Here is a 12,432-nt window from a genome sequence, read left to right on the forward strand (position 1 = left end):
TGCATGAACGCATGGGTCGGGGTGGACATGATTGAGGGTGTAGACTCGAAACTACCACACCAATGCAACTACCAACAATTTGGAAATTGGTCTTGATCAAGGACACATGACAAAACTAGTGGAAATGCGCATGGGTAGGGGGGGTGCGGGGGGGGGTTGAAGGGGAAAGGAGGAGCATGAATCATGTAACCATGTTAAAAATGAATATTAATAAATGTAAAAAAAAATAAATTAAAAATAAATGAATAAAAAAAAATATTCAGGTTTTGATTACTACTTGTCCTAATTTGCCTTCCCTTTTATTATCATTCTACCCTTCTCTTATATTCTTTCCCTTCTTCTTTCCTATAGGGTAAGATATATTTCTATTCATAACTTACTTTTTTGTGTTATTCCCTCTTTGAGCTAATTCTGATGAAAATAAGGTTCAAATGCTTCCTCCCCTCTCCCATCTTCCCCTCCATTGTAAAAGATCTTTTGTGCCTCATTCATGTGAAGTCATTTACCCAAATCTTCCTCTCCCTTCCTCCTTCTCCTAGTGCATTCTTTTTTGTTCACCCATTCATTTTGTTTTTTTTAGATATCATTCCATCATATTTAACTCATATATATGCCCTCTCTCTCTCTCTCTCTCTCTCTCTCTATATATATATATATATATACACATATATATATATATTCCTAATGGCTCTAAAAATTACAAAGCTCTTAGGAGTTACTAATATCATCTTCCCATGTAAGAATGTAAATAATTTAACTTTATTGAGTCCTTTATGATTTCTCTTTCCTGTTGAAAGTCAAATTTTCTATACAGCACTGATTTTTTCATCAAGAATGCTTGAAAGTCTTCTATTTCATTGAATATCCATTTCCTCCATTAAGGATTATACCAAGTTTTGCTTGATACATTGTTCTTGATTGTAATCCTAGCTCTTTTGTCCTCTGAAATATCATAATCCAAGGAAGAGGAGGAGGAGGAGCAGAAGGAGGAGCAGGAAGAGAAATATGAATCAAAGCATCACATTTCCATATGGCAAAAGTCCTTAATGATCACCCAGTTCAACTTCTTTCATAATAATGGCAATTACAAGTGATAAAATAATCAAGTTAGATTATAAAAATTTGAAAAGTTTTTAACATTGTATATATTGTATATTCATATATTTATAAGCTAAGAATGGAACTAGGGGAAATATTTTTATCAAATAACTCTGATATTCAAATTACATAAGTAAACAGAAATATATAATGCCAGAATGTATTTCCAGATATAGAAATGGCCAATGGATATTAAAATGTTCTCAAGTGAAGAACTGCCTATCACTAATAATTATATTAAAAAGCTTCATGTCACTGATAACAAGTGAAATAGAAATAAAAATAACCTGAAGGCTTTATCTCACACCTAAAAAATTGGCAAAAGTGACAAAAGATGTCACTAGTTAATGTTAGCAGGGATGTGAAAAAGACAAGCATCTGGATAAATTATTAGTGAAACTATGAATTAAGACAAAAATTCTGAAAAATACATTTGAATTACGCAAATAAAATGACTAAATTGCCCATATTTTTGGTCCAAAGATTACATTTCTAGACATACGTGATAGGTGTAATATAGAAAATGGCAGCATGAAATTCCTGCAAAATACAAGGTCAAGCCTCACCCAGAATTCCAGGGGACCCCCCCGCTGGAGAACTTTGGGTGAGGTGGCAGTTGGTAGGGAGCTAAACAGTTGATTTCTGGGAATTGAGGGGAGCAGATCTCTCTGCTTGCTGCTCCTGATTTGGGGTTCATTTAGAAGGCCATAGTGGCAAAAGCCATTGTGGTTTCTACTCAGGAGTTTGCCTGTCTAGTAGGATTAGACCTTTCCAACATCAATATAATAATTATTTAGTTATTTAGATATTAGAAGTAATTACCATTAGCTTTGAGGGCAAGTTAGCTAAAGGTTTGCCACTTCCTCCTGGGGTGGGGGGGTGGGGAAGGGCAGCTTCAACCAGACAGTTCAGGGCTTCCCAGTTCTTATCGAAATCTTAATTACCCCCTCTTGCCTTCCCCTTCTTTCTTTATCAATATAAGCTTTATCTTTGATAGCAGTGCCTGGGTATTATTTGGGTATGCTCACTACAGCCATTAAGCTTGATTCCTGTCAGTTGCCAGCCTAAGAAATCTGTCCCTTCTCAGTCCTTAACATCAAGATATCTAGCTTCTCCTCAGTCCTCAATCAGACCTGTGAGGAATATAAATTGAGGAGAACATAATTAGAGATTAGCTTAGCTGAGCCTTGTCAGAAGTCATTGCCCTGCTTCCATATTCAACTGAAAACCAACTGCTGAGTAGGAGGGGTTTGAGAGCAAGGAGCACTTGCCCCTCCCCCTCACTCAAGCCTGTGGGGGAGAGCAGGGGGAGGAGAGTGTCTTGCAGGCATCTGGCCCTGGCCAGACAATCAGCTTCCCAACATCCCTGTTATTACAAACATAACACAAGGTCAGTTAGAGAGGCAGGAAAGGCTCTCTATAAACCAATACATTTATAATATAGCACCTTATGTGGTAGAAAAGGATTAAAAAAAAATAAGGTACTCCCCTTTAGGGAATAGTTAAATGAATTTTTGCATGTGAATATGACAGAACATTACTATTTTGTGTAATAAGTAAATAAATGGCTAAACAAGGCTTATATTAGAGGGCAGGGGTGGTACCAGCTGAGTATTCTAGGCAGGGAGACTATAACTTCATTATAGGCTGGTTTGGGTCAGCCAGGGTTGTGTGAGCCTGAGCTAAAATGTTTCAAGTCAGTCTCCAGGTTGTCTCTAAGCTCCTTGAGATAAGGAATGAGATGCCCCTCCCCTCCTGATGGAAACTGAAGGTCAAGAGGAAGTGAATTTGGTTCACTTCCTGAGCAAGATGAATGCCTGGTTTAGCCCCTCAGGAAACAAGGGAAAGCTATTCTTTCCCTCTTCAGCTCTGTCCCCAGTTGATGGTATAAATGAATCAACAGAAGCTCTTTGAATAAAGGCCAGGGGTTTATTAAAAGTAAGGGTAAGCTGAGGGAAAAGGGTTAAGGTCTGGGAAACTGTTGCTAAGGGTGAAGGCCAGTGTTGGGAGAGGATCTCAGAAGGTAAGATTAGGCTGAGGGAACCAGCCCCTCAGCCAGGGATAAATTTCACTGCCCTGATGTAGGATGGTCTAGCAGGTTAACAAATGGGGGTAATGGCTTGGTTTAGAGTGTCCCTGCCTGCCTAAGTAAACTAATTCCCATTTTCTCCTCCCATCAAATTTCCTCCTCCCAGGGCCCAAGGGGGAGATCCAGGGGATAGCAGGATGTCTGGGTCAGGTCAAAGAAATCAGCCCCAAAGTTGGTTCTCCAGGAATAGTCTAAGCTCTAATGGTTTTTGGCCATGAGACCAGGGGACTGGCTGGGTAAACATTCTGTTTCCCTAACTGTCAGGATTGCTTCTGGTGATTTTGCAAGTGCAAGAAATTATTGCAGTACCTGCATTATAATTAAGAAAAGAAAAAAATAATTACAGGGAATCATGAAAAAACTTATATTAACTGATAAAGAATTAAAGAAGCCGAGCCAAAAAAAAAACTACACAGTAACCACAAAAATGTAAATATAAAGAAAAACTATAACAAAGATAATAAATATTGGATATTGCAAAATCACAGGGAACAGGCTTGCTTTCAAAACAGATAGATGAAGAAAAATCTTCCCCCATCCCTTAGATGAATTTGGGGACCCAAGATATTAAATGTTATGTATGTTGTCAGATTGTTTTAAATATATTGATCACTTGTGCTAATTTTTCTCTTATATTTTTTCCTTCAACAAATTCTTTATAATATAAAATAGTTTTCAGAGAGAGACAAAGGGGAAAGATGTGCAGATATTTTAGATTTATTAAAAAAGATACTAGTAACATTTAATTTTTAATATAAAAAGAAATTCCTTTTGCATCATATCAGACACAAATGTAATCACTGAGAATTTGTTCCAAGATTTGTACTGCACAAAAAAGTATTATCCCAAAGGGATGGTCCATTCCAGTGATGTACAACTTTAATTTTTTAAAAAGGTGAGGTTTTTTCCAACAATTAGTCTAAATTCTCCTTTGTACCTTTTATCCTCTGCTCCTAGTTATTCACTACAGATCTGTCCAAAGCTCATCTAATCCTTCTTCCAGATGATAACTCTTCAAATACTTGAAGACAAAGATTATGATATCCTCCTTTAACCCCTTGTTTTAGAAAATATTATATAAAACTCAGTATTGGATCATTTGGGGATGTAAAAATTGATTTAATTTCCTACTTTATTGCCAAAAGTTGTCAATTAGGTTTTATAACTAGGGTATTTCATACACCCAATCTCCTTGGAAACTGGGTTAAGGCAATTGGGAAATCCACAAAAATTAGTGCTCTATGCACTCTGGGCAGTATAGATATACAGGTATTCCAAATATGTTAGTACAGATTTAAGTTTTAAAAGCTTGAGCTTTAAGTTTTAATGACTTAAAACTTAAATTTGGGACACTCTATATCACTATAGTTAAACAATATTCTCTTCATTTCCAGGTCAACTTTTTTTTATCAAAGCCAATTACAAATATTCCAGCAAAATAATCATAGATTTAGAATTTAAGGGGACTTTTGAGGTAATATAACTTTCATTTTAGATATAGTGAAACTGAGGCCACAAGAGGTCAAGTAATTCATTCAATATCATACAAGTAGTAATAAAGTCAAGATTCAAATCAAAGCTCTGATTCTAACTCCAATAGTCTTTCAAGTATATTTTTCCTTTCTCTTGTTGCCTCAACTATATATGACAAAAAAGAACTAAAGTATATGTATATATACTTTATATGTGAGTCTATGTATACATTTATGTGTACATATACATAAGAATTAACAGAGCCAGTACCCAAATCTTATGCTAGAGAAGAGAGCGAGAGAGTCTATGAGGTGAGACTCTCTTCTGGCTCTCCCCTTCCACCAAATATACCCTGGGAGACTTTGAGGGTATGTCACCCCGAAACTTGGTGACCTGGACGGTTGTGCCACCCCAAGGAGTTGGGGGTGAGGCTTCCCTATAATATGAGGTATGGGGGACCCCAATCTGATTCTAAAAGAGGGCAGGGTTCATGCAAGCCTCCCCTGAGGTTAGTCAACTTCACAGCAGGGGATCTGGCTTCAAGATGGAGGCAGCCAGACCAAGCTGTGATTCCCCTCCCCCTCGTTGTCTCTCAGGCACTCTGGAATGTTATTTGACTAAGGAATGGCTTTTATTGTTCGCAATTGAGGGGTTAGGGAAAGGGGTGAAGGGCAGAGGGATTTGGGGGTGCCCTTTTCTCTATTTCTATGGGGTCTGTCACTCAAGTGGGAACCCTTGGGGTTCCCACTCCTAAGCATCTCCCCTCACCCCTTTTGTTTCTATTTCTATCCTTTTTTATAATTGCAAGTTAAACCAGAAAGGATCTCTCAGCAAGGTTGGGTAATGGGAGAAGAAGCCTAAGAGATGGCTCCCAAAATGGAGTCCCAAAACTTAGCTCACTCATTGGTTGAAGTCTTGCTGGGTGAGAAGTGATGGAATCTTTGACCAGGGAATGAGGGTTTCAATGTTGAATGAAAGATCCTCAGGAAGTCCTTAGGACTGGATTCGAGCTGAGATGTCCACCTCCTCTCCTCTCTCAGTCCTCAGTCAGAAGTCCTTCTCCTCCTTCCTCCTCTGGAGAATTACCCAGAATCCTCTCTGGTCTCAACTGTCACCAACTGTAACACTTAATTCATGCATCACTATTTCCTATTCTTATCTTATGTTCCCCCTCCCTCCAAAATAATAAATCCTTATCTTGTCTTTTCAACATACTAATTATCTATCTATTCCTATTCTAAGATGGGGTTTGGAGAGGTTGGTAAGGGGATGAGGGTTGCAATTTATATAACAATATTTACAGGGTACAAAACAATTTTGTAACAAAAAATTTTCCATTGAACACAATGTATAGGTTTACAGTGTAACCATTTTCTTATCCTTAAACTCTTCTAAGTTATTAATTAACACATCTATGATTTTACTAGAATTTTAACTTGTTTCTACTTTTGATATATGTCTATTAAGTAATGCAATACAATTATCTTGTTATTCTTAGCTGTTATCAAATTATGCTTAAACTACCTAGGTTTTAAATGCAATGTTAGTTTTTATATTGAGAATCTCTTATAGTATGTTAGTAATCTTAGTTTTCTATCCAACAACACTTATATATTTATTCTTGTGCTTTCCCTGCACTAGCTCGCTAAAAATTTTTTAAACTTCTCTAGCCCTTTCTTCACTTTCCCTATGTCTAATGTCCTAATTATGTACTAAATTGTTAGTGTGCTACAGTATCTACATAGTTAGGGACTATTATTTACAATTCTACTCTACTTTTCAAATCTATATTACAGGTATATGTGAAATTTACATTATTTGCACTATTATGCATTTGTACAAGCATTAGTTCTGCGTATTGATGTAACTTGCAACTATTTACATTATATACATACATATACATTTTATATTTACACAATCTTCAGATACTTGCTTATTTACATGAGGTCTCACCTAGATATCAGTTTTGTGTCGTGTTTTGTGTTCTCTTTATGTACTGTGCATGCAAAATACTTACTCTTATTTTCAAAGTTGTCAATTTTCTTCATTTTGCCTGTAGATTTCTCTTGTATCTTGATGCTATATACTGTGGTTGCATTATCCCAAAAGTGTGAGATAAATTTGTGTTTTTGTGTTATTGCCACACCAATCTTACGTAAATCATTTCCTTCTGTCCTCTTCTTTGTGCAATTGTCCATTTTTGCAAAGTTCAAAGTTCAAAAGTTTTTTCACAAAGTCTTTTCAAGTCCTCTTTTCTTGCATCTTTCTTCTTGCTGATTTTCTCTATTTCCTTTTCTTCTCTTGATGCTTTTCCCCTTCTCTGTTTCTCCAACACATGTTGTCTGTCATCATACATGTTGTTGGACAGGCTCTCTGGTCAAGATGCAGGAACAGTGTGGATTGTGATGCTTTATCAGTAATGTCAATCAATTGTTTGTGTGTATGTGTGTGTGTTATATGCACTTTCAGATGTTTTGCAATGATGTTTCTTGTTTTGTAATGATTTTGAATTTCAATTTTCAGTCCTCAGCAATTTCTGTAATTTGTCTATCTTTGACTGTTTCTGGGTGTTCTGCATTTGTATGTTTCTTTTCAGGTTTCACGTGGGTCACGAGGAACCATGAATCTAATATATGTCTTACTATATATACATATCATACACACACACACATACATATATATACATATGTATATATATATATATATATATATACAATCACAGCAGGATTAGTTTTATAAGAGAAATAAATGAGATCCCTCTGTCAGAATGTTAAATCAACAAAGGTGTCCATGTCATCTTTGATTTCTGAGACAGACAGTGTAGATAGAGAGATAAGAAGATATATACCTATTTATGTCAGACAGTAGGAAGCTTAGATTTTGGGGAATCATAAAATCATAGGACTTAAAAACAGAAGAAATCTCAAACTATATCTGGAATGTTATGTCACTTCAGGGTGCTACATTTTAGAAGTGATATTAAAAAACTGGAGGATATACAGAGGAAATAGAATGGTGAGGGTACTGCTAATGATATCATATGAGGATTGGTTGAAGGAACTCAGAATGTTTTTCTTAGATAACTTAAGACTTAGGAGGAAAGCAATCACTCTCTTCACATTTTTGAAAGGTTGTCAAAAGGACGAATGATTAGACTTATTCTTCTTTGCTCAGAGGGCAGAAATAGGACCAATGGAGAGAAGTTACAGAGAGGTAAATTTTAACTTCAACATAAGGAAAAACTGCTAAAGAACTGAAGTTTTCCAAATAATAGCAAAATTCATTTGGAGTAACAAAAGTCTTGACTCCCAAGAGAAATAATGGGGAGAAGTAGGAATGAAGGGAGAATAACATTCCTGGACATCAACTAATATTATAAAGTCATAGTAAGCAGAATTATTTGGTAGTGGTTAAAAATATGATAGTGGTTCAGTGAAACATTCTAATAAAAAATCAAGAACAATGGAACTTAAGCAATATTCATCGGTTTAGGGGGAAAGTCTTTATTTGAAAAGAACTACTAGAAAAAAATGTGAAATAGTTCAGCAGGCATTTGGTTTACAAAAACTTCATTCTTAAATCAAAATAAATTAAAAATGCATATCTAACTTGAATATTAATCATTCTATTAAAAAATTAGAAGATAATGAGATCAAGTGAGTGAAGACTTCTCAATCAAGTAAGAGATAGAATAAATTACAAAAAACAGGTACCAAATTCCTGAAGTTTTGCAAAATTTAAATCTGTGCCAATTGGACAAGAAGGATATATAATAAATAAAGCAATAGAGCAAGTGACAGGTTTTTTTTGTTTCCCAGGACATATAAAAGTTATGTTTATACTAGCTGTAGTCTATTAAGGGTGAATTATTATGTCTAAAAAACACTGTATGCATCTTAATTTTAAAATGCTTTACCAACCATCATCTGAGTTTTCAATGAGGAGTAATCATTTTGCTAAGAGAGGGTTTGTCCTCATTGTTGATGGCTGCTGATTGATCAGGTTGGTGGTTGTTGAAGGTTGGGGTGGCTGTGGCAATCTCTTAAAATAAGAAAATTAAGTTTGTCATATCAGTTGACTCTTCTTTTTACTTGAACACTTACTAGACCATTGTAAGGTTATTAATTAGCCTAATTTCAATTGTGTCTGAGAGAATCAGGAAACCCAAGAAGAGAAAGAGATAGCGGAATAGCTGGTAAGTGGAGCATTCAGAACACATAAGACATTAATTGAATGAGTTTGCTATCTTATTTCGACCTGATTTGTGTAGCACAAAAGAATTACAATAGTAACATCAAAAATCACTGATCACTGATTACCCTAACAGATAAAATAATAATAAAAAAGTTTAAAATATTGTGAGAATTACCAAAATGTGGTACAGAAATATGATGTGAGCACATGCTGTTGGAAAAATGGCACTGAAAGACTTGTTTTATGCAGGGTTGCCACAAACCTATTCACAAATAAATAAATAATTGCAAAGTATAATAAAGCAAAGTGCAATGAAATGGGGTATTCCTGTATGGAAATTTAACTTGACCAATATAGAAATAGGAGAAAAGGGGGGAAAGAGATGGGAAGATAAAAGAAAGGGCAAATTAAGGGAGGAAATTGTTAGAAACAAAAAAAAAACATTTGAGGGAGAATAAGAAAAAGAGAAGAAACAAAAAACAAAAAATTGCATGGGGAGAAATTTACAGTAATCATAACTAGGGACATAAATGGAATGAGCTTGCCTACAAAATGGAACCCGAAAGCAGAATGTATTAGAAAACAAAATTCAACAATATTATTTACAACAGGCACACCTGAAATAGACACACATAGGGTTCAAATAAAAGACTAGAGTAAAATCTAAAATGCTGCTGCTAAAGTAAAAGGGGCAAAGATTGCAATCATGATCTCAGACAAAATAGAAAAATAGATCTAATTAAAAGAGATAATCAGGGAAACTAGATTATGTTAAAAAGTTCCCAAAATAATGAATTAATGTGAAAAAATTAACAGCGAATTTCTCTGATAAAGGACTCTGTATAGAACTGACAAATTAACCAAAAAATAAAAAAAGAAGAAAGTACCTTCCCTCAAATGATAGTGACTAAACAATATAAACAGGCAGTTTTCAGAAGAAGAAATAAAAGATATTACTAGTTATTATAAAGTTCTAAAAAAGAACTGATTAACTCTAAAAGTAATTTGAAGTATAATTTTTCACTTTATTTTTGTTACTTTTTGAAATATGATTGATATGAAAATGTTTTGCTTGATTTTGAAAAAAGAAAATGGATAAAAGTAAAAAAAGGCAAGAGTCATAGAAAAAATAATCATTAGCAAGAAAGGCTTTAACTTCAGAGATGTGATGATAAATAATGATTAAAAATGGGAAAAGAAACTATAAGAACTAATGACTAAGGTATAGGCTTAGTAAAGAGAAGTGGATCGGAGGAGTAGGAACATTTCATTATAAGTAAATATTACTAGTGATTCTCAGAAACCTTATCTTTCTCTACACCCTTCTTTGTAAAAAGAATGATTAGAAAAATAAGGAAAAAATAAAAGATATGTTGGGAGAATGTAAAATCAACAATAATAAGAGTAAAGATTAATGGAATGAACTGACTAGTGTTATATTGAATCTCTGGGAGCTTGAAGTTCACTCAATGATTGACAGATAAGTCAGTTGGATGGAATGTTCCCAGAGAGGCATGCAGGACGCAGGAGAAAGCAGTTGAGAGCAGTTGAGAACCCTGAGAGGGGTTCCGGGGGTCTTTTTCCTGTCCTGAGGCTAGAGATCAGTGTGTGGATCCTGGTCTTGGAGATAGAGAGTTGCAAACACTAACTGCAAGCTCCTCCTGTGTTTCCTGTACCATTATCAACTTGTACTTGATCACCATCTCTGTGTCTATTGCCCCTAGATATTAGGAGTTTCATCATCTTAGCTATCTAGGCTTCCCAGGGCCCGAGAGGAATCCAGAAAGTGGGCAAGAGACAAAGAAGAGGGTGGAAAGGGTGGATATATCTCAACTGTTAAGGCTTAAGATCTACTGAAGAAGCTGAAGATTCCCCAGCATTTTACCTACTCTGGTTTAGCCCTGGCCAGGCTGGACCAGAGGGAAGCTATCATCTTGATTCCTTCTTTGCCTGCAGTTAGAGATTCATTAGTAGCAATTTAAAGTAGAGTCTCCTAATACCTCAATCCTTTACCATTATCCTTCTTATCAAACATATTTAAAGTTTAACATACCTTCCTGAAATTGGTTTTATAGCTTATTTTAGGAAGGGAGTCACGCAGTCAGATTATCAGCTGAAGAGCCCAATAATTAATACCAATTAACCCCAGGTGGGTCCTGAAGGGATAAACCACTTTGACCTGAAGGATCCTGCCTGGGCAACTGTTATAAAGAAGTACCATCTTATCATCTCTTTGTACTCCGACTTCATATACATCAAATAGAGATAGTGACCTCCTTTAATATAACACTAGTAAAATGGAAGAATGAAGCAGAATTTCAAAATAAAAGTTTTTACAAGAAACACACTTGAAAGATTCACATAGTATTAAAATTAAAAGAGCTAGCAAAATGTATTATGATTTAGACTAAAAGTAAATCAGATCTAGCAATTATATAACACATAGTAATAGTAAAATTTTGATAATTAAAAGAAATAAGCAGGAAAGCTACCTTATACTGCTATGTTATCCAAATGAATTAATATTGGCACTGACTATATGCATCAAATGACCTAGCATTAACATACTTGAAAAAAAAATCAAATTTTAGGGAGATATAAATAGATACTTGCATGGTTCTTATAGCTAAACCACATGGAAAGAAATTAGGGGAGGAAAATCATAGCCCAGTATCAGACTAGGTTAGATTTAAAACAGAAATGCAGAATTGTTTCAATATTATTCAACCCCTAAAGATAATTGTCCATATTAATAGCAAAAATAATAATATATTAATGCATCAATAAATGTAGGAAAACTTGCAGAATATAACACTGTTTTATTTTGAATCATTTAGAAGCCTTGAAATAGATGGACCTTTACTTAATATGATAAATAATATCTATCAAAAAACAAGAGTAAGCATCATCTCTAATAGAGAAACACGAGAGGCATTTCCATTAAAATCAAAAGTAGAATAAAGATATATAATTTTGTATAGTTCTATTGATACTAACTAAAGTAATAACATAAGAAAAAGAAATTGACAGAATAAGCATTGGTAAAGAAAAAGTAAAACAATATTTTGTCAACAATATAATGCTTCATTGAAAAATAATTTCAGGAGTCACAAAAAGTCATTAGCCTTTCTATTCATTACCAAGAGAATTTAGTAAAAAAATATAGAAAATTAAATTAAATTCAAAATTACAAGAGAATAGCTAAAATATTTTGGAATCTGATTAGCTGGATGCAACTATAACAGTAAATGAAGATTTAAATAATTGGAGAGGAATTTATAGCCTGTAACTGAATCACGCTGGCATTAAATAACTTATGTATTCAGTAGGCTAACAATAAAACTATTGATTTATTACTCTATAGAATTAGATAAAGGTATGACAAACTTTGTGAAAGAACAAAAAAGTAAGAAATTTCAAAGGAAATAATGAAAAATAGTTGGAAAATAGTCATTTTAAACTAAAACACAAAGCAGTAATCATCAAAACTATTTAGTAGAGATATTTTAAAAATATGAATAGTTAAACAATAGAAGATATTAGGTATGCAAAATCCAGAACCAATTTAACACAATAGT

This window comes from Gracilinanus agilis, chromosome 4 (assembly GCF_016433145.1).
Source record: "Gracilinanus agilis isolate LMUSP501 chromosome 4, AgileGrace, whole genome shotgun sequence".
Lineage (NCBI taxonomy): Eukaryota > Metazoa > Chordata > Mammalia > Didelphimorphia > Didelphidae > Gracilinanus > Gracilinanus agilis.